We start from the raw sequence: 21314 nt of genomic DNA, 5'->3' as shown, positions 1-21314 counted from the left end.
TACACGTGAGAAAGAAATTTAAGCCACCCAATTTTGAGATAACATGGAGCGGAATAATATTCCAAACAGATGAAGGATTGCAAAACAGATATCTTACCCAGTTCAACTTGAAGGTGTTATTTAAAGTTGTGAAGTCTATAAAGTTCATTCCTCCCTTTTCGTATGTGTTCATAAGAGTTGTTTTCTTTAAATGATGTATTCTATTTTTCCATATGAAGTTGATGAGAAGCCTATCAATTTCTCTGAGCAGTTTGTCATCCAGGTGCAAAGCGAGCGCTGCATATGTCAGTCTAGAAATGCCCTCCGCTTTGGTGATTAGAATTCTGCCTCTTAGTGATAAGTCTCTCAAGAGCCATTGATTAAGTTTTCTACGTGTTTTATCAATAATAGGGTTAAAGTTTGAAGTTACTCTTCTGTTTTCATCTTTACTGATTATAATACCTAGATATACAATTTCGTTTTTTACTGGGATGTTGTAGAGTGAGGAGACGGCACACTCCTTGATAGCCATAAGTTCACACTTGTTTATATTCAGACACAAGCCTGAGGCCTTAGAGAATTCTGTGATGGCTTCTATTGCAACTGGTATTTGTTTCTCATCTTTTAAAAAAAGAGTGGTGTCATCTGCCAGTTGGGTTATGGTTATTTCTTTGCCCACTATAGAGATACCGTCTACTGTACTAGCTTTTATATGGTCCGTTAAAAGCTGAGCTACCAGGAGGAAGAGGTAGGGGGAGGCAGGACAACCCTGCCTGATCCCTCTAGACAGACTAAACCTCGGGGATGTACCACCTTTTAGTTTAATACAACTGCTACCGTCCTTATACAGAGTTTTGATGGCTGTATAGAAGTAAGCCCCAAATCCGAATTTCTTAAGCGACTGTAGAATAAATGCATGCTCTATGGTATCAAACGCTTTATAGAAATCTAAAAATAAAATAAAACCATTACTCTCAATCAGTTCTGAGTAGTCTAGAAGATCCAGGACAAGCCTGATGTTATTAGTGATGTGTCTTTTAAGCATAAAGCCAGACTGTGTTTCTGCAATCACAGAATTGAGGACTGATTTTAGTCTTCTTGCTAATAAGAGCGCAAATATTTTATAGTCGTTATTAAGCAAACATATCGGACGCCAGTTATCTATAAATAACTTGTCCTTGTGGGGTTTGGGGATTAAAGTAGTAAGACCCTGAGTCAGTGTAGGTGGAAGTTGCTCATTCATCATGCTTTCAGAAAAAACTTTAACAAGAAAGGGGGCAAGTTTTTCATTAAATAACTTGTAAAATTCTGCTGTTAGGCCATCAATACCTGGAGCTTTGTTCTTTTTAAGACCATCCACTGCGTTTTTTATTTCTTCCACTGAAATTAGCTTGTCACATGTCTCCATATCACACTTATCAATAGTTTTCACTGTCAGAGTGTTCATGAAATTGTCAGAGGAAGACTGTGAGAATCTGGATGTATATAAGTCATTATAAAAGTTGCAACAAAAGAGAGAAATCTTCTTCAGGTCCTCTGTGACCATCCCGTTTATGTTTAACCGATTAATGTCATTATTGTTGGAGTGATGTTTTTCTAGATTAAAGAAGTAATGAGAGTTCTGTTCACCTTCTTCGAGCCATTTTGCTCTAGACCTGATAAACGCACCCTTTGCTTTGAGAGTGTATAGATCATCTAACTTGACCTGTAAATTAGCTAATTCCAGTTTTTCATCATGTGACAAAGTGTTAGGTAACTGATAAGAGAGTGATGAGATTCTAGACACCAACTTCACTTCCTCTTCCCTTTTCAACTTTGCTTTAATACTGCCAGTTTTTCTGAAAAATTGACCCAATTCAAATTTTAAAAGTTCCCAGTTCCTACCAAAACAGTTTTCTTCATTTGCTTTGAACCAGTAGAGAGAAATAAGTCTATCAGCCTCTTTTTTGACTTCATCATCTTTCAGTAAGGAGTTATTAAGCTTCCAGTATATAGAGTGTGTGGTTAGTTTAGAAGGGCAGAGATTTAATTTAATGTGTATTGCTTTATGGTCTGTAAGAGGGGTAGGGCATACTTCAACCTCTACCACTTCCTTATTTAAGTTCTTAGAAATTAACCAGAAATCTATTCTAGACTTACAAGAACCTGTTTTGTTACTCCACGTGTATATCTTATCAGATGGGTGTTTTTCTCTCCAAATATCTACTAAATTAAATTTATCCATAAAACATTGGAGAAATGTGTTAGATCTGTTACGGTGCCCAGAAGGCCATTTATCCAGCTCGCTATTCAACACCATATTAAAGTCTCCCCCTAACAACAATATGGCATTGCCGATCTGTAGATCTGATACCTACACCGAATCGACTGATGATCATCTGTCAGCTGTGCTTCGCATCTCCACCTCAGACATTCAACCTGACTCTGATGCACTCGTTAACCAACAGAGACTAGATTTCTCTCACTGAACAAATAAAAAACTGAAAAACACCAAATGAGGTGATTAGACTACAAATCATTATTATAATATGATGTATCTTGCTTGATGTTTGGAGTAGAAAGACAATATTGTGATGTCTTTATTGTGTTTTGGGGTGAATTTGACTGAAAAAAAATGATACAAACGTTCACATTTTGTTAACCATTGTTTTGGGAAATTTGATTGAATAAATGACATTTTTTGTAAGGCAACCTCGTTTTTTCCATACTCTTAGCAGCTTGTAAAAACAATGTTATTTACTGCTTTATATAAAGAAATACAATTAATATTATGCAGAATTTAGTTCAGCCTTTTGGTCCGGCCCTCCACAAAATTTTCTATTTCTCATGTGGCCCCATGGAAAAAATAATTGCCCACCCCTGGTCTAGAGGCAGTTTTCACCACCCCTGCTAGAAGATTAAGATCGTGTGAAGTAGCCCTGCCAAATCACACTACAATGTTGCCTGTCAATATACTCTCAATAGTACAACGGTGAAAGTTCTGTAGAATCTTGAAGGGTATACCATATTTCTTGAGACACCTCAGGAACCTCAGTTTTTTCAGAGGCGGACCAATTCACCTCAAATGGCTTGATTTCAACTGAATTTTTCTGATATTGCGCAAGGTAAAAAAAAAATTGCACAAAATGCAAAATGTGACAGATATTTGACCGAAGTTTAATATAAAATAGGAGGATTACATTGATCTTGCTCCTGAATTTACCCGTGATATGCACTTTAACGTGTTGATGAGAGAACTGAGTGAAGGATCAGGCTTCTCCTGGATTAACTCTTCTGAACAGAGTCAAGTCAGACTGAACAACTACTTCCGGCAAAGCGTCACTGTCCTTACATGGTCAGGAGCAGTGCATCATGGGAAATGTTATCCTCATTTTTGTTTTGCAAGATCATGCCAAATGTTATATTGTCTCTCGAAGTAGAATGTGGAAAAGATGAGACTTTGTTTTAGCTATTGTGAACTGAGTGATCAAGTTGGAGTGAAGAACTACTTCCGCAAAGCGTGGCTCTCCTAATATGGTCAGGAGCAGTGCATCATGGGAAATGTTATCCTCACCATGATGGTGAAGAGTGTGTGTGGTGGTGGCGGCGCTCGGCAGTGGGTTGTGAACTCATACTTACCTGGCAGGGGAGATACCATGATCAAGAAGGTGGTTCACCCAGGGCGAGGCTCAGCCATTGCACTCCGGCTGTCTGACCCCTGCGAATTCCCCAAATGTGGGAATCTCGACTGCATAATTTGTGGTAGTGGGGGACTGCGTTCGCGCTCTCCCCTGATTTCACTGTATAAAAGCAGATAACAGTTTTTCTTGTTTGTTTTTCGGACAATCTGTAGTTTGTAAGTTGTATTAATGGGCATACTATATGAGGTTTTTTTTTCTTTGATTACTAGCTAAGGTTTTATGAGTTGCTGTTAATTATAGCTTAAGAAACGCACTGAAATATAACACAGTCATAAATAAGTTGTATGTTAATAATTACATAATGAGACTTTGGGGTCTGAGGGTATTTTCTGTCATTCCTATGATTTTGACATGTTCTGTCAATTTCAACAAATCTAAGTAATATTTTTAAAATCTCATACTTTTTTTTTAATACTCAGCATAAGATAATGGAGTTTTTTTTATAGGTTATCTATTTAGGTTGCATACTCATTTAACACTTTTGAAGACTATTAACATTAGGCTTTTCGTGTTGTTATTCCTTTATCCACATTAAATTTGGGTTTTATTCATAATTTTCTGTTTACTTATAGTATTATCCTTGATTATTTCACACTGCCGTTAAACTCATAATAATTGAGTTAAAAACATGGGTGGAGGGAAGTAACTTCCTTTAAGTTTCCTGTAAGAAGCTGTTTAACATTTATGGGAGAAAGTCTTTGTCAGACCTTTATAACAAAACTTTAGAGAAGAACAGAGGCAGTCATTCACATCTCTTATAATGAAAGTGATTATATTCAATCCACATCACACCACTCTGTTCATGTTTTTTCTTACTACAACCTGTCCTTTGGTGGCTCAGAGACTTTATAACAGGAGATACTTTTCCATACTTGAAAACCCCCTGAGAATGAAGAACAGTAGATCAGATTGTGCAACACAACCTGATCTACTGTTCTTCACACAGACAGACACACACACACATGCTACCGTAGCTATTGAACTTTTGTGTTTAATAATCAGGCTGGTCCTTTTTCTCTTTAGCTCAGAGGACACAACATCCATGATTTCCAGAAACAATTCAAAATGTGGATTCGTCAGACCACACCATACTTTTCCACTGCTTTAAAATGTGTAAAAAAGAGGTTTTAAAAAGCACAGATGTTTAAAATGCGTAAAAAAAGATGTTTTAAAAAAGCACAGATGTTTAAAATGTGTAAAAAAGAGGTTTTAAAAAGCACAGATGTTTAAAATGTGTAAAAAAGAAGTTTTAAAAAGCACAGATGTTTAAAATGTGTAAAAAAAAGAGGTTTTAAAAAGCACAGATGTTTAAAATGTGTAAAAAAAAGATGTTTTAAAAAGCACAGATGTTTAAAATGTGTAAAACATCTTTTTTACACATTTTAAACATCTGCTTTTTAAAACCTCTTTTTTTTCACACATTTTAAACATCTGTGTATTCAGTGCAATATGTATACTGTTCCTACTTATTCAGGTGACATTGGGCATACCTAACAACCTGGCTGAGGACTACAGTTGACTTGCTAACTTTAGGACTGCAGTTGTCATGAACAGTTTTGCACTCAAGTTTCCATCAATGAAGAGTTTATAACATCAACGAAACTGACTTCATGTTAAAACTGTTAATGTTATAGTCATGCTGTCTGTTGTTGCCCAAATGAGGATGGGTTCCCTTTTGAGTCTGGTTCCTCTCGAGGTTTCTTCCTCATGTCGTCTGAGGGAGTTTTTCCTTGCCACGGTCGCCACAGGCTTGCTCATTGGGGATAGATTAGGGATAAAATTAGCTCATGTTTTAAGTCGCTCAAATTCTGTAAAGCTGCTTTGCGACAATGTTTATTGTTAAAAGCGCTATACAAATAAACTTGACTTGACTTTGCATCAGTCCATTTCAGATGCACTTGAGCCCAAAGAATTCAGCAGCCTTTGCTGATGTATGGCTTTCACTTTCCATGGTAGATGTAGCAATGAACTGTTTACAGACAACAGTTTTCAGAAGTTTTTCCAAGCCCGTGTAGTAATGTCCTTTATACAATCATGTCAGTTTTTAATGCAGTACTCCCTGAGGGATCATGGGCATTTTTGGCCTTATCCCTTTTGTACAGTGACTTCTCCAAATCATTTGATGATAGGATTTCACTGTTGAAAATCCTATATTTCTTGAAATTGTGCATTGTTCTTAGTAGACAGTTAGATTAACCAAAGATCTACTCAGCACCACAAGATCAACCATCAACACCCACGGTCAGTAGCTGTTCAGAGAGACTGTGGAGAAATTCCATGCCCCTACTAATATCCCTTCCAAAGAGCCACTCAGGTTAATCTAACTGTTCAGCCAGAGCATGGGTGAATCTGGGCCCTTTTCTTTTCAAGACACTCAACTATGGAAAGGAGGAGGTGGTGGTGGTTCAGCCTGGGAAGCCAGATGATGAGGCATACCATAGCAATGTGGAGGCACATGACCATGTGCAGGATGCTGTTTGCTCCATATCACACTTGCCAGTGAAGAAACTTCCACTGTTCACCCTCTAGCCTTTGGGAGTAGCTGTGTGTCTGCTAGAATGAAAAACAGTGCAATGGTTACTGCAAAAAAGACAATGTATGCATATGAATTTACTATATTCGGATGGCTTTTTTTTTTTTTTTTTTTAAAGGAGGACGCCTGCAGTCCAAACCTTCTTCCTGGCTTTCAAAAGCTGGAAGTGTTCTGCTCTGGGCTGATGGAGATTGGCCAGACCGAGGACAAGCTGTCATTTAGTACTGAGCAGAGCAACAGGGTTCTTGAAGCCTGGAACACAGTGGAAGAGCATGATGAGTAGCCACAGCAGTTCAACAAGTTGTACAGGACACACTGGGGCAAAACCTCCTACTGCCATACAAAAAGGGTTGATCTTCTTGTGGTTGCTGGAACACAGAGGCTGAAGATGGCCAAGAGCTATAGTTGCAGTCAGAAGTTTACATACAGTGACATGAAGGTCATGCCAATATTTGGGTTTTCAGTGATTTCTTTGTTCTTTTTCTGTGGCAGAATGATTGTATAGCATACTGTACATCTTTAATTAAAAAAAAACACTAGAATTTGGTGCACAAGTTTTTAATTTTCTTTGGGTTTTATGGAATCAGCACAGGATCAAACATTTACATACACTCACTTAGATTATTAATTCAGAGGTGCTGAAACTTCCAAAATGTCTCTTATCTTGCCAAGGCCGAGGTCTCTTAACTTCCTGTTAGTGATCATGATTGAGTCCAGCTGGTAGCTTCTCTGTGCCATCATAAAAAGGGTTTGTTTACAAGGAAAAGGAGAAGGATTGTGTTTATATTAACAATGCTTGGTGCACGAACAACCACAATTGATAAGTTGTACTCTTTGGACTTGCCCAGGGAATATACAGTAGTAATGATTATGGCAGTATACAACCCCAATTCCCAAAAAGTTGGGACAAAGTACAAATTGTAAATAAAAACAGAATGCAATAATGTGGAAGTTTTGAAATTCCATATTTTATTCAGAATAGAACATAGATGACATATCAAATGTTTAAACTGAGAAAATGTATCATTTAAAGAGAAAAATTAGGTGATTTTAAATTTCATGACAACACATCTCAAAAAAGTTGGGACAAGGCCATGTTTACCACTGTGAGACATCCCCTTTTCTCTTTACAACAGTCTGTAAACGTCTGGGGACTGAGGAGACAAGTTGCTCAAGTTTAGGGATAGGAATGTTAACCCATTCTTGTCTAATGTAGGATTCTAGTTGCTCAACTGTCTTAGGTCTTTTTTGTCGTATCTTCCGTTTTATGATGCGCCAAATGTTTTCTATGGGTGAAAGATCTGGACTGCAGGCTGGCCAGTTCAGTACCCGGACCCTTCTTCTACGCAGCCGTGATGCTGTAATCGATGCAGTATGTGGTTTGGCATTGTCATGTTGGAAAATGCAAGGTCTTCCCTGAAAGAGACGTCGTCTGTATGGGAGCATATGTTGCTCTAGAACCTGGATATACCTTTCAGCATTGATGGTGTCTTTCCAGATGTGTAAGCTGCCCATGCCACACGCACTAATGCAACCCCATACCATCAGAGATGCAGACTTCTGAACTGAGCGCTGATAACAACTTGGGTCGTCCTTCTCCTCTTTAGTCCGAATGACACGGCATCCCTGATTTCCACAAAGAACTTCAAATTTTGATTCGTCTGACCACAGAACAGTTTTCCACTTTGCCACAGTCCATTTTAAACGGGCCTTGGCCCAAAGAAGACGTCTGCGCTTCTGGATCATGTTTAGATATGGTTTCTTCTTTGAACTATAGAGTTTTAGCTGGCAATGGCGGATGGCACGGTGAATTGTGTTCACAGATAATGTTCTCTGGAAATATTCCTGAGCCCATATTGTGATTTCCAATACAGAAGCATGCCTGTATGTGATGCAATGCCGTCTAAGGGTCCGAAGATCACGGGCACCCAGTATGGTGTGAAATATTAAAACTACCATTAATCAGCCTCCCATCAGTCATAAGGGCCTCCATAAAGCTAGAACTAACAAATGTAAATACAGTACAGTAGGACTGCAATATCCGCAGGAGATATGTGCCAAAATCTAATGCAGATAGCTGAAAAGGCAGATAAGAGGGAACCATGTTTTTGATGTAAAGTGCTAGTAAAAAGTTTGGACTCAGTTTGACCCACCCAAGTGGGATGGAAAGAGATTGTGTGTGTGGATAGATGGTGTTACCAAGAGCTGGCAGCACATTTAATCAATTTCAACTAAGCTTTTTGTTCACATTATTTTGAGTTTGCACACTAATTTTAGTCTCTGTTCATAACATTACACTTTTCTGTACTTAGAGTATAATTCAGAGTTATTCCACAGCACTGCTGAACTCAATTATAAACAAATAAAAACATTTAAAAAAAGAGAGGCTTATAATCCTTAAAATATAGTTTTCTGTAAGACCACTTTTATTTAACATTCACCTGGAAAAACTCCTTTGTGTCAACACTTTAACACCCAGTTTTCCCTTTTCTTGTTGAATTAAACTTCAGAAACGGAGGCCGCTCATTCATGGCTGCTCTAATGTCAGTGATTACATTCAAGTCACATCACAGCACCATGTTCTCAGAGAGTTTTCATTTTTAATTACAGCCCGCTGTCTTACAGAACATCAGAAATTCATCCATCTATTATCCCTAACCACTTTTATCCTGTGCAGGGTTGCAGGCAAGCTAGAGCCTATCCCAGCTGACCCTGGACAAGTCGCCAGATCATTGCAGGGCTGACACATGGAGACAAACAACCATTTACACCTACAGTCAATTTAGAGCCACCAATTAGCCTAACCTGCATGTCTTGGGACTGTGGAGAAAACCCACACAGACACGGGGAGAACATGCAAACTCCACACAGAAAGGTCCCCCTCAGCTACTGGGCTTGAACCCAGAACCTTCTTGCTATGAGGCAACAGTGATAACCACTAAACAACCCCAGAATATCAGAAAGATACAACAAAACTCCATCGTTTATCTTTAGATAGATACTTTATTAATCCCAGAGAAAAATTCAAGAATTATACAGTGAAATCAGGGGAGAGCGAACGCAGTCCCCCACTACCACAAATTATGCAGTCGAGATTCCCACATTTGGGGAATTCGCAGGGGTCAGACAGCCGGAGTGCAATGGCTGAGCCTCGCCCTGGGTGAACCACCTTCTTGATCATGGTATCTCCCCTGCCAGGTAAGTATGAGCTGAAAATAGACTGCAGAGCGCTGTCAAATACACACACGAGCTACACACTGCTAAGAATGAATAGGAGGCCTTTTAATGACGTTCTTATGTTTCCTATGATGCACTGCTCCTGACTATGTAATAAGAGCGACGCTTTTCCATTGGGCTCTATATAAAATCTATAGAACGTATATTTCTATATTACTATATTTCTTGAGACACCTCAGGAACCTCAGTTTTTTCAGAGGCGGACCAATTCACCTCAAATGGCTTGATTTCAACTGAATTTTTCTGATATTGCGCAAGGTAAAAAAAAATTGCACAAAATGCAAAATGTGACAGATATTTGACTGAAGTTTAATATAAAATAGGAGAATTACATTGATCTTGCTCCTGAATTTACCCGTGATATGCACTTTAACGTGTTGATGAGAGAACTGAGTGAAGGATCAGGCTTCTCCTGGATTAACTCTTCTGAACAGAGTCAAGTCAGACTGAACAACTACTTCCGGCAAAGCGTCACTGTCCTTACATGGTCAGGAGCAGTGCATCATGGGAAATGTTATCCTCATTTTTGTTTTGCAAGATCATGCCAAATGTTATATTGGCTCTCGAAGTAGAATGTGGAAAAGATGAGACTTTGTTTTAGCTATTGTGAACTGAGTGATCAAGTTGGAGTGAAGAACTACTTCCGCAAAGCGTGGCTCTCCTAATATGGTCAGGAGCAGTGCATCATGGGAAATGTTATCCTCACCATGATGGTGAAGAGTGTGTGTGGTGGTGACGGCGCTCCGCAGTGGGTTGTGAACTCATACTTACCTGGCAGGGGAGATACCATGATCAAGAAGGTGGTTCACCCAGGGCGAGGCTCAGCCATTGCACTCCGGCTGTCTGACCCCTGCGAATTCCCCAAATGTGGGAATCTCGACTGCATAATTTGTCGTAGTGAGGGACTGCGTTCGCGCTCTCCCCTGATTTCACTGTACAAAAACAGATAACAGTCTTTCTTGTTTGCTTTTCGAACAATCTGTAGTTTGTTAGTTGTATTAATGAGCATACTACATGAGTTTTTTTTTTTCTTTGATTACTAGCTAAGGTTTTATGAGTTGCTGTTAATTATAGCTTAAGAAACGCACTAAAATATAACAGTCATAAGTAAGTTGTATGTTAATAATTACATAATGAGACTTTGGGGTCTGAGGGTATTTTCTGTCATTCCTATGGTTTTGACATGTTCTGTCAATTTCAACAAATCTAAGTAATATTTTTAAAATCTCATACTTTTTTTTTTAATACTCAGCATAAGATAATGGAGTTTTTTATAGGTTATCTATTTAGGTTGCATACTCATTTAACACTTTTGAAGACTATCTATTAACATTAGGCTTTTCGTGTTGTTATTCCTTTATCCACATTAAATTTGGGTTTTATTCATAATTTTCTGTTTACTTATAGTATTATCCTTGATTATTTCACACTGCCGTTAAACTCATAATAATTGAGTTAAAAACATGGGTGGAGGGAAGTAACTTCCTTTAAGTTTCCTGTAAGAAGCTGTTTAACATTTATGGGAGAAAGTCTTTGTCAGACCTTTATAACAAAACTTTAGAGAAGAACAGAGGCAGTCATTCACATCTCTTATAATGAAAGTGATTATATTCAATCCACATCACACCACTCTGTTCATGTTTTTTCTTACTACAACCTGTCCTTTGGTGGCTCAGAGACTTTATAACAGGAGATACTTTTCCATACTTGAAAACCCCCTGAGAATGAAGAACAGTAGATCAGATTGTGCAACACAACCTGATCTACTGTTCTTCACACAGACAGACACACACACACATGCTACCGTAGCTATTGAACTTTTGTGTTTAATAATCAGGCTGGTCCTTTTTCTCTTTAGCTCAGAGGACACAACATCCATGATTTCCAGAAACAATTCAAAATGTGGATTCGTCAGACCACACCATACTTTTCCACTGCTTTAAAATGTGTAAAAAAGAGGTTTTAAAAAGCACAGATGTTTAAAATGCGTAAAAAAAGATGTTTTAAAAAAGCACAGATGTTTAAAATGTGTAAAAAAGAGGTTTTAAAAAGCACAGATGTTTAAAATGTGTAAAAAAGAAGTTTTAAAAAGCACAGATGTTTAAAATGTGTAAAAAAAGAGGTTTTAAAAAGCACAGATGTTTAAAATGTGTAAAAAAAAGATGTTTTAAAAAGCACAGATGTTTAAAATGTGTAAAACATCTTTTTTTACACATTTTAAACATCTGCTTTTTAAAACCTCTTTTTTTTCACACATTTTAAACATCTGTGTATTCAGTGCAATATGTATACTGTTCCTACTTATTCAGGTGACATTGGGCATACCTAACAACCTGGCTGAGGACTACAGTTGACTTGCTAACTTTAGGACTGCAGTTGTCATGAACAGTTTTGCACTCAAGTTTCCATCAATGAAGAGTTTATAACATCAACGAAACTGACTTCATGTTAAAACTGTTAATGTTATAGTCATGCTGTCTGTTGTTGCCCAAATGAGGATGGGTTCCCTTTTGAGTCTGGTTCCTCTCGAGGTTTCTTCCTCATGTCATCTGAGGGAGTTTTTCCTTGCCACGGTCGCCACAGGCTTGCTCATTGGGGATAGATTAGGGATAAAATTAGCTCATATTTTAAGTCGCTCAAATTCTGTAAAGCTGCTTTGCGACAATGTTTATTGTTAAAAGCGCTATACAAATAAACTTGACTTGACTTTGCATCAGTCCATTTCAGATGCACTTGAGCCCAAAGAATTCAGCAGCCTTTGCTGATGTATGGCTTTCACTTTCCATGGTAGATGTAGCAATGAACTGTTTACAGACAACAGTTTTCAGAAGTTTTTCCAAGCCCGTGTAGTAATGTCCTTTATACAATCATGTCAGTTTTTAATGCAGTACTCCCTGAGGGATCATGGGCATTTTTGGCCTTATCCCTTTTGTACAGTGACTTCTCCAAATCATTTGATGATAGGATTTCACTGTTGAAAATCCTATATTTCTTGAAATTGTGCATTGTTCTTAGTAGACAGTTAGATTAACCAAAGATCTACTCAGCACCACAAGATCAACCATCAACACCCACGGTCAGTAGCTGTTCAGAGAGACTGTGGAGAAATTCCATGCCCCTACTAATATCCCTTCCAAAGAGCCACTCAGGTTAATCTAACTGTTCAGCCAGAGCATGGGTGAATCTGGGCCCTTTTCTTTTCAAGACACTCAACTATGGAAAGGAGGAGGTGGTGGTGGTTCAGCCTGGGAAGCCAGATGATGAGGCATACCATAGCAATGTGGAGGCACATGACCATGTGCAGGATGCTGTTTGCTCCATATCACACTTGCCAGTGAAGAAACTTCCACTGTTCACCCTCTAGCCTTTGGGAGTAGCTGTGTGTCTGCTAGAATGAAAAACAGTGCAATGGTTACTGCAAAAAAGACAATGTATGCATTTGAATTTACTATATTCGGATGGCTTTTTTTTTTTTTTTTTTAAAGGAGGACGCCTGCAGTCCAAACCTTCTTCCTGGCTTTCAAAAGCTGGAAGTGTTCTGCTCTGGGCTGATGGAGATTGGCCAGACCGAGGACAAACTGTCATTTAGTACTGAGCAGAGCAACAGGGTTCTTGAAGCCTGGAACACAGTGGAAGAGCATGATGAGTAGCCACAGCAGTTCAACAAGTTGTACAGGACACACTGGGGCAAAACCTCCTACTGCCATACAAAAAGGGTTGATCTTGTTGTGGTTGCTGGAACACAGAGGCTGAAGATGGCCAAGAGCTATAGTTGCAGTCAGAAGTTTACATACAGTGACATGAAGGTCATGCCAATATTTGGGTTTTCAGTGATTTCTTTGTTCTTTTTCTGTGGCAGAATGATTGTATAGCATACTGTACATCTTTAATTAAAAAAAAACACTAGAATTTGGTGCACAAGTTTTTAATTTTCTTTGGGTTTTATGAAATCAGTGACCGGAATGTAAACAGCCGCCATCTTGTCGGTAAAAAACACAGCTGAATACTGCTGCACTCGTGTACAAAATGGATCAATTTCAACCGACGGACTACACGGCTCATTTTTCTAATGAACAGATAACTAGATATATGTCTAAAATAAGCGACCTACAGATTGGTGACCCTTATCGATTACCGGACGTAGTTTTCACAACCGTGTCAGTGGATATTGAACTGCCAGCGGAATACCCAGATGTGTATAATTACCTCATTAACTTTCCCTCGCTGTTCAGTGGTGAAGCACTGCGTGCTTATAAATCTCTGGACAGTTATCTTTACAGAAATTCAGGATTTGTCAGCCCCCCTCAGATGTGGCATCTTGTAAACAAGAAAATAACAATCCTCATTGGACGGGTAAGTCACTTAAGTATTGAGACCCCGCTGGTCTCGCTATCTCGTCCGGAATGTTGTGCATGCGATGGAAATCGCTACAAACCGTCATTTTCTGCTGGAAACCAATGTCCAGTAAGTCCATACGGTTGTAGTGAATATTGAAGTCCGGTATAGACGAACAAAACGTGCACAGGTAGGGAGAGCTTGTAGTCGCAGCATCCCCATCATGCGCCGCCATATCCACTATTATGGTTGAATATTTTATATTATCAGTTAGATCAAGTATCAGTAGTCTATCACTATTACTGTATATATGGCATACCTGATAGCAGCAATCCATTTTGCACGCCTGTCAGGGTCCCGTGGCAGCCTACTGTCAAGTGTATATGAGCATCATGGGTTTCCCACACTTGAAAGGGAAGGACTCGGACACAGGATTCCACTCGTCTTATGTTTTATTGATTTTCAGTGGAGTTGACGTTGTAGTAGAATTGTATATAGTAGGGTTTTCCAGAAGAAAAGGTAGAAGTAGAAGCAGAAGGCGGAAATATGGCGTTTGACCGACAAGGTGGCGTCTGTTTACAATCTGGATCGGATGTGACGTCACATGCAAGTGCTCCATTGCGGACATTTAGCGAACTTCAGCTAGCCTTTGCCAGAGACAAAATGGATCGATTTTTAGTACCTAAAGCTACAGTGAGTGAGGAGACAGAGTCTGGGCCAAGCAAAAAAAGAAGGAAGTATGACCACAATTATTTAAAGTTTGGATTTTCATGGACTGGATCTGAATATGCTCCACTGCCACAGTTTGTTGTCTGCCAAGAGGTGCTAGCTAACGATGCTATGAGATGTTTAAAATGTGTAAAATAAGATGTTTAAAAAAAAGCACAGATGTTTAAAATGTGTAAAAAAAAAAGATGTTTTAAAAAAGCACAGATGTTTAAAATGTGTAAAAAAGAGGTTTTAAAAAGCACAGATGTTTAAAATGTATAAAAAAGAGGTTTTAAAAAGCAGATGTTTAAAATGTGTAAAAAAGATGTTTTACACATTTTAAACATCTGTGCTTTTTAAAACCTCTTTTTTACACATTTTAAACATCTGTGCTTTTTTAAAACATCTTGTTTTACACATTTTAAACATCTACTTTTTAAAACCTCTTTTTTTTTTTTTTTTTACACATTTTACACATCTGCGCTTTTTAAAACCTCTTTTTTACACATTTTAAAGCAGTGGAAAAGTATGGTGTGGTCTGACGAATCCACATTTTGAATTGTTTCTGGAAATCATGGATGTTGTGTCCTCTGAGCTAAAGAGAAAAAGGACCAGCCTGATTATTAAACACAAAAGTTCAATAGCTACGGTAGCATGTGTGTGTGTGTCTGTCTGTGTGAAGAACAGTAGATCAGGTTGTGTTGCACAATCTGATCTACTGTTCTTCATTCTCAGGGGGTTTTCAAGTATGGAAAAGTATCTCCTGTTATAAAGTCTCTGAGCCACCAAAGGACAGGTTGTAGTAAGAAAAAACATGAACAGAGTGGTGTGATGTGGATTGAATATAATCACTTTCATTATAAGAGATGTGAATGACTGCCTCTGTTCTTCTCTAAAGTTTTGTTATAAAGGTCTGACAAAGACTTTCTCCCATAAATGTTAAACAGCTTCTTACAGGAAACTTAAAGGAAGTTACTTCCCTCCACCCATGTTTTTAACTCAATTATTATGAGTTTAACGGCAGTGTGAAATAATCAAGGATAATACTATAAGTAAACAGAAAATTATGAATAAAACCCAAATTTAATGTGGATAAAGGAATAACAACACGAAAAGCCTAATGTTAATAGATAGTCTTCAAAAGTGTTAAATGAGTATGCAACCTAAATAGATAACCTATAAAAAACTCCATTATCTTATGCTGAGTATTAAAAAAAAAAGTATGAGATTTTAAAAATATTACTTAGATTTGTTGAAATTGACAGAACATGTCAAAACCATAGGAATGACAGAAAATACCCTCAGACCCCAAAGTCTCATTATGTAATTATTAACATACAACTTACTTATGACTGTTATATTTTAGTGCGTTTCTTAAGCTATAATTAACAGCAACTCATAAAACCTTAGCTAGTAATCAAAGAAAAAAAAAAACTCATGTAGTATGCTCATTAATACAACTAACAAACTACAGATTGTTCGAAAAGCAAACAAGAAAGACTGTTATCTGTTTTTGTGCAGTGAAATCAGGGGAGAGCGCGAACGCAGTCCCCCACTACGACAAATTATGCAGTCGAGATTCCCACATTTGGGGAATTCGCAGGGGTCAGACAGCCGGAGTGCAATGGCTGAGCCTCGCCCTGGGTGAACCACCTTCTTGATCATGGTATCTCCCCTGCCAGGTAAGTATGAGTTCACAACCCACTGCGGAGCGCCGTCACCACCACACACACTCTTCACCATCATGGTGAGGATAACATTTCCCATGATGCACTGCTCCTGACCATATTAGGAGAGCCACGCTTTGCGGAAGTAGTTCTTCACTCCAACTTGATCACTCAGTTCACAATAGCTAAAACAAAGTCTCATCTTTTCCACATTCTACTTCGAGAGCCAATATAACATTTGGCATGATCTTGCAAAACAAAAATGAGGATAACATTTCCCATGATGCACTGCTCCTGACCATGTAAGGACAGTGACGCTTTGCCGGAAGTAGTTGTTCAGTCTGACTTGACTCTGTTCAGAAGAGTTAATCCAGGAGAAGCCTGATCCTTCACTCAGTTCTCTCATCAACACGTTAAAGTGCATATCACGGGTAAATTCAGGAGCAAGATCAATGTAATTCTCCTATTTTATATTAAACTTCAGTCAAATATCTGTCACATTTTGCATTTTGTGCAATTTTTTTTTACCTTGCGCAATATCAGAAAAATTCAGTTGAAATCAAGCCATTTGAGGTGAATTGGTCCGCCTCTGAAAAAACTGAGGTTCCTGAGGTGTCTCAAGAAATATGGTATACCCTTCAAGATTCTACAGAACTTTCACCGTTGTACTATTGAGAGTATATTGACAGGCAACATTGTAGTGTGATTTGGCAGGGCTACTTCACACGATCTTAATCTTCTAGCAGGGGTGGTGAAAACTGCCTCTAGACCAGGGGTGGGCAATTATTTTTTCCATGGGGCCACATGAGAAATAGAAAATTTTGTGGAGGGCCGGACCAAAAGGCTGAACTAAATTCTGCATAATATTAATTGTATTTCTTTATATAAAGCAATAAATAACATTGTTTTTACAAGCTGCTAAGAGTATGGAAAAAACGAGGTTGCCTTACAAAAAATGTCATTTATTCAATCAAATTTCCCAAAACAATGGTTAACAAAATGTGAACGTTTGTACCATTTTTTTTTTCAGTCACATTCACCCCAAAACACAATAAAGACATCACAATATTGTCTTTCTACTCCAAACATCAAGCAAGATACATCATATTATAATAATGATGCCCACATTTGTAGTCTAATCACATCATTTGGTGCTTTTCAGTTTTTTATTTGTTCAGTGAGAGAAATCTAGTCTCTGTTGGTTAACGAGTGCATCAGAGTCAGGTTGAATGTCTGAGGTGGAGATGCGAAGCACAGCTGACAGATGATCATCAGTCGATTCGGTGTAGGTATCAGATCTACAGATCGGCTCGGGCTCCGGCGCCTGCTGGTGACGTCACACGATGGGATTGGCTGGACCGTTTGAAGGATGACGTGCAAGTTTGTGGTTGGTCTGGACAAATTACGGAAGTAGTTATCGCGGGATTAGGTTTCGTGGGATTTCATGTCATGTTCATGTCGCGCGCATTGCGTTTTTGTTGAACACAACTTCAAAATAAAAGCACTGCACATTCAGAAAAGAAAAAAAGAAGAAACCGGTTGTACGAATCGCTATTCAGTCCATGCATGAGGTAAAATTAGAAAATACGTTTATTTTGTAATTTCTAATTAACCTTACGCGGGCCGGTCAGAATGACCCAAAAAATGCCCGAAAATGCCCAGGCCTGCTCTAGAATTATTGGGGTTCCACTTGAACCGCTCCAAAATATATACTGGAAACGCAGTACTAAGAAAGCACTAAGTATTATGCGGGATTCTAGTTATCCCACACACAATTTCTTCTCCCACCTCCTATCAGGGAGGCGTTTGCAGAGTATCCCAACAAGCACATCACGTTTCAGGGATAGTTTTTATTAGTGTTGAAGTACTCGAGATCGGCCTTGGTCTCGAGAGCACTTTTTGAAGATCTCGTCTCGGTATCGACTGCATTTTTACTCGGTCTTGTCTCGGTCTCGGGATTTTATTTCAAGACCGGTCAAGACCACAACTGTGGGATATCAATAAATTGCCTGTGCATTTTTTGGATTTCCTAGTTAATATCATTGCTGTGATTTTGCGTAAATCGTTTTACTTCCAGTACAACCAATACTCATTTATCATTTGAAATTGTTGTCACCGTTAATTAGTACCCCCAGGATTCCGCGGGCCTTTTTTGTCATTGTTGCGGGCTAAAATGTCTGATGTTGCGGGGGTTTTTTTCCAAAAAGTTGCGATGAAAGTTGCGGTGTTTTTTAGGTTTTTGTTGCGATTACATTGCGGGAGGAAGTGAAAGTTGCGAGAAATTGTTGCGATTTTCTCTTTTTGTGATTAAAATTGAGTGATATGTTAAATATTAAATTATAACTGAAAAACTATTGATTAAAAAAACAAAGACACTGAGAAATGGTCCTATAAACAACTTTATCAATATAAAAGATTACCAGGACTACAAAAATGCAGAAAAATAGGCTTTACTTATCCAAATGCACCTGTTGGTTCAAAAGTTAAAGTGCAGAGAACCTCACAGCACAACATGAAGTTACCTTATAATATAATATAAATGCCTCAGCTTTCATGTAAGAAAAAAAAACTATTAATCTAGTACTGTGTGCAGGCAGTCTCTCCTGAAGACTAAATTAAACAATAATTATAAACTAATAAAATAAATGGCTCAGGCTTCATAGAAAAAAACAACAACAATTTGAACAGAATCTCACAGTATGATGTTGAAGCTGCCTAAACAATGGAAAATAAAATACCATTTTGGCAAAAATGTTGGCATCCATTAATTTGTTGCATTAAGTAAAAAAAAAAATAATGTAAAGTGCACACAGTCCTTCACTGCAAACACAACACACTTTCAGTAGCAGAATTTAAACGTCCCATGGCATGGTGGTTTGTTGATGCTTTAAACGGGCTCGTGGAGGCTTCCGGATGTTATATCCGCAGCCTTTCTCGAAATGAACCCTCAGCACGTAAATATAGCCTCCTGGTAGAAAGCCCCATTTCAGAGCTTTTCCCAGTGCGTCGTTTTGCTAATGAGAAGCAGGAGGCGGTGAAGGGTAGAGGGCGGGCCATGGGGGGAGGGGCTTGACCAAGCTGCGCACACACATACTCGCTGCTATCAGCGCCTGTAGCCACGCTGCTAAGACAAAACCCCATTCTCCCTCGGACTCCTTTCGTAAACTCAACGTGACACAGAGAACAGAGAGTGAGAGTGTTCGGAGTGGTAGTTTACGAACGTATAATACCCTAGGCTTGAACATGCACTCCATAACCAAAGAGGACAGAAGCAGCAACTACAGCAACATATCGCTTATCCAACAGAAGACATGCATTGCGGAGCAATAGTCAAACATAAGCTCATAAGTTACAGTCAATTTCCAGACTAAACTCAGTTTAACAGAGCATGCTGCATGCTCTTTAGTTTTGTAGCGCAGAGTACCTGGCTAACTGCAGGAAGCGGTTAGCTGCACAGCTAATGTAGCCATTGCTAGGCTAACGCACCGATTTTAAAACACGGCAAAACAACCAGTTATACACTTACTTGTTCGCTGTTTGTGGCTGATGCGGCAGGGATGCTTGGTACGGACCCAGGCTTCAGTGACAGTTGATGTGCAAAACCTGCCCTGTACTGTCCCAAGTTGTGGAAACATTCCTCAGGAAAATGCTTCCGACAAACATACACCATCTTAGGTAGACTCGACGGCGTATTATTGAAGTAAATAAAATTAAGCCACTGCGTCTTCAGGGGCTCTCCCATCGGCAGTAAAAACAGACTCCTTTCTGTGTTGTCACATCCATGTACAGCGCAATTTCCATGTTTCGCTCGCTTAGGTGATGCCATGTTGTTGTGTCCTCTATGGTCTCCTCACTACAACTGGGCGGGGCAATCCATACAGTGGGTGGGAATCCGGGGGGGGGGGGGCGTGGGGATCATCTCCCTTGCTGACGTAGTAAAGGGAAGAACTTATCAATGTGCCGTTTTGACGCGCCATTCTCAAATGTTGGGCATAGTTTGGTTTACACATTATAAAATTTCTAGCCACTGGGGTGACTTAAGAAGGTCAGAGGAACTCATTTTAACGTTAAAAAACCTCAGAAAGTGAAAATTTCATGCCATGGGACCTTTAAGCCTACATAAACACTGACTCACACATGCTGCTTCTCTTGAACGGAAACACGGAAGTAAGCAGTGTTGCCAGATACTGCTGACATTTTCCAGCCCAAAATAAGTTGAAAACCCGCCAGAATGCACTTGAAACCACCCAATCTGGCAACACTGGAAGTAAGGTAGTTTGTCAACGTCACCTCAAGATGACGCCAACGATTGGTCAAATTTGCGGGAAAGTTGCTGTGATTGGATATAATTGCAACACCGCCCTGAATTTGCGGGGATTGGTTGAAGTTGCGTTGAAGTTGCAAATCGCAACGTCGCGAAATCCCGGAGGGTCTGGTTAACGGCTGTCACCCCTCCCGCCCCCTTTTCCAGACCCTGGAATGTAACATTAAGTTAGCTAATGTAGTGTTAACTTTGTGTGAGAGTGAGGGGGTCAGGACATGTGTCTTATTCCTACATTACGTTTTTTCATGTGATAAAAATGACAAGCCAGGGAGCATCGTGGCTCAGGTCAGGGCCGTAGCCAGGATTTTTCAAATACCGAGGTCAAACATGGCTGACAGCACCGAAGCCCCCCGGCACAACTTAAATAAATCTCATCTCATCTCATTATCTCTAGCAGCTTTATCCTTCTACAAGGTCGCAGGCAAGCTGGAGCCTATCCCAGCTGACTATGGGCGAAAGGCGGGGTACACCCTGGACAAGTCACCAGGTCATCACAGGGCTGACACATAGACACAGACAACCATTCACACTCACATTCACACCTACGGTCAATTTTAGAATCACCAGTTAACCTAACCTGCATGTCTTTGGACTGTGGGGGAAACTGGAGCACCCGGAGGAAACCCACGCGGACACGGGGAGAACATGCAAACTCCGCACAGAAAGGCCCTCGCCGGCCACGGGGCTCAAACCCGGACCTTCTTGTTGTGAGGCGACAGCGCTAACCACTACACCACCGTGCCGCCCACTTAAAGAAATAAATAAGGATAGATTTGGTGGTGGACACATTTATTTTAACAATTCTAAAACTGTGGCACCATAACGGTGGTGTTTTATCTGACATAAAAGTA

General features: G+C 39.4%; 4 non-coding genes across 4 annotated transcripts; 2 read left to right on the top strand and 2 right to left on the bottom strand.

Moving 5' to 3' along the window:
• Positions 1 to 3589: 3589 nt before the first annotated feature.
• Positions 3590 to 3752, top strand: LOC132898078 (U1 spliceosomal RNA). The gene has a single exon (XR_009656446.1). It is a non-coding gene; the product is annotated as a U1 spliceosomal RNA (small nuclear RNA).
• A 5485-nt stretch (positions 3753 to 9237) lies between these two features.
• LOC132899207 (U1 spliceosomal RNA) lies at positions 9238 to 9398 on the bottom strand. The gene has a single exon (XR_009656665.1). It is a non-coding gene; the product is annotated as a U1 spliceosomal RNA (small nuclear RNA).
• Positions 9399 to 10192: 794 nt separating this feature from the next.
• LOC132895595 (U1 spliceosomal RNA) lies at positions 10193 to 10355 on the top strand. Its single transcript, XR_009655783.1, has one exon. It is a non-coding gene; the product is annotated as a U1 spliceosomal RNA (small nuclear RNA).
• A 5644-nt stretch (positions 10356 to 15999) lies between these two features.
• On the bottom strand, positions 16000 to 16162 carry LOC132898606 (U1 spliceosomal RNA). Its single transcript, XR_009656560.1, has one exon. It is a non-coding gene; the product is annotated as a U1 spliceosomal RNA (small nuclear RNA).
• Between the last annotated feature and the right edge of the window lie 5152 nt (positions 16163 to 21314).

Source organism: Neoarius graeffei, chromosome 1 (assembly GCF_027579695.1).
Source record: "Neoarius graeffei isolate fNeoGra1 chromosome 1, fNeoGra1.pri, whole genome shotgun sequence".
NCBI classification, from domain to species: Eukaryota; Metazoa; Chordata; class Actinopteri; order Siluriformes; family Ariidae; genus Neoarius; species Neoarius graeffei.
This window is presented reverse-complemented; position numbering and strand designations above follow the sequence as displayed.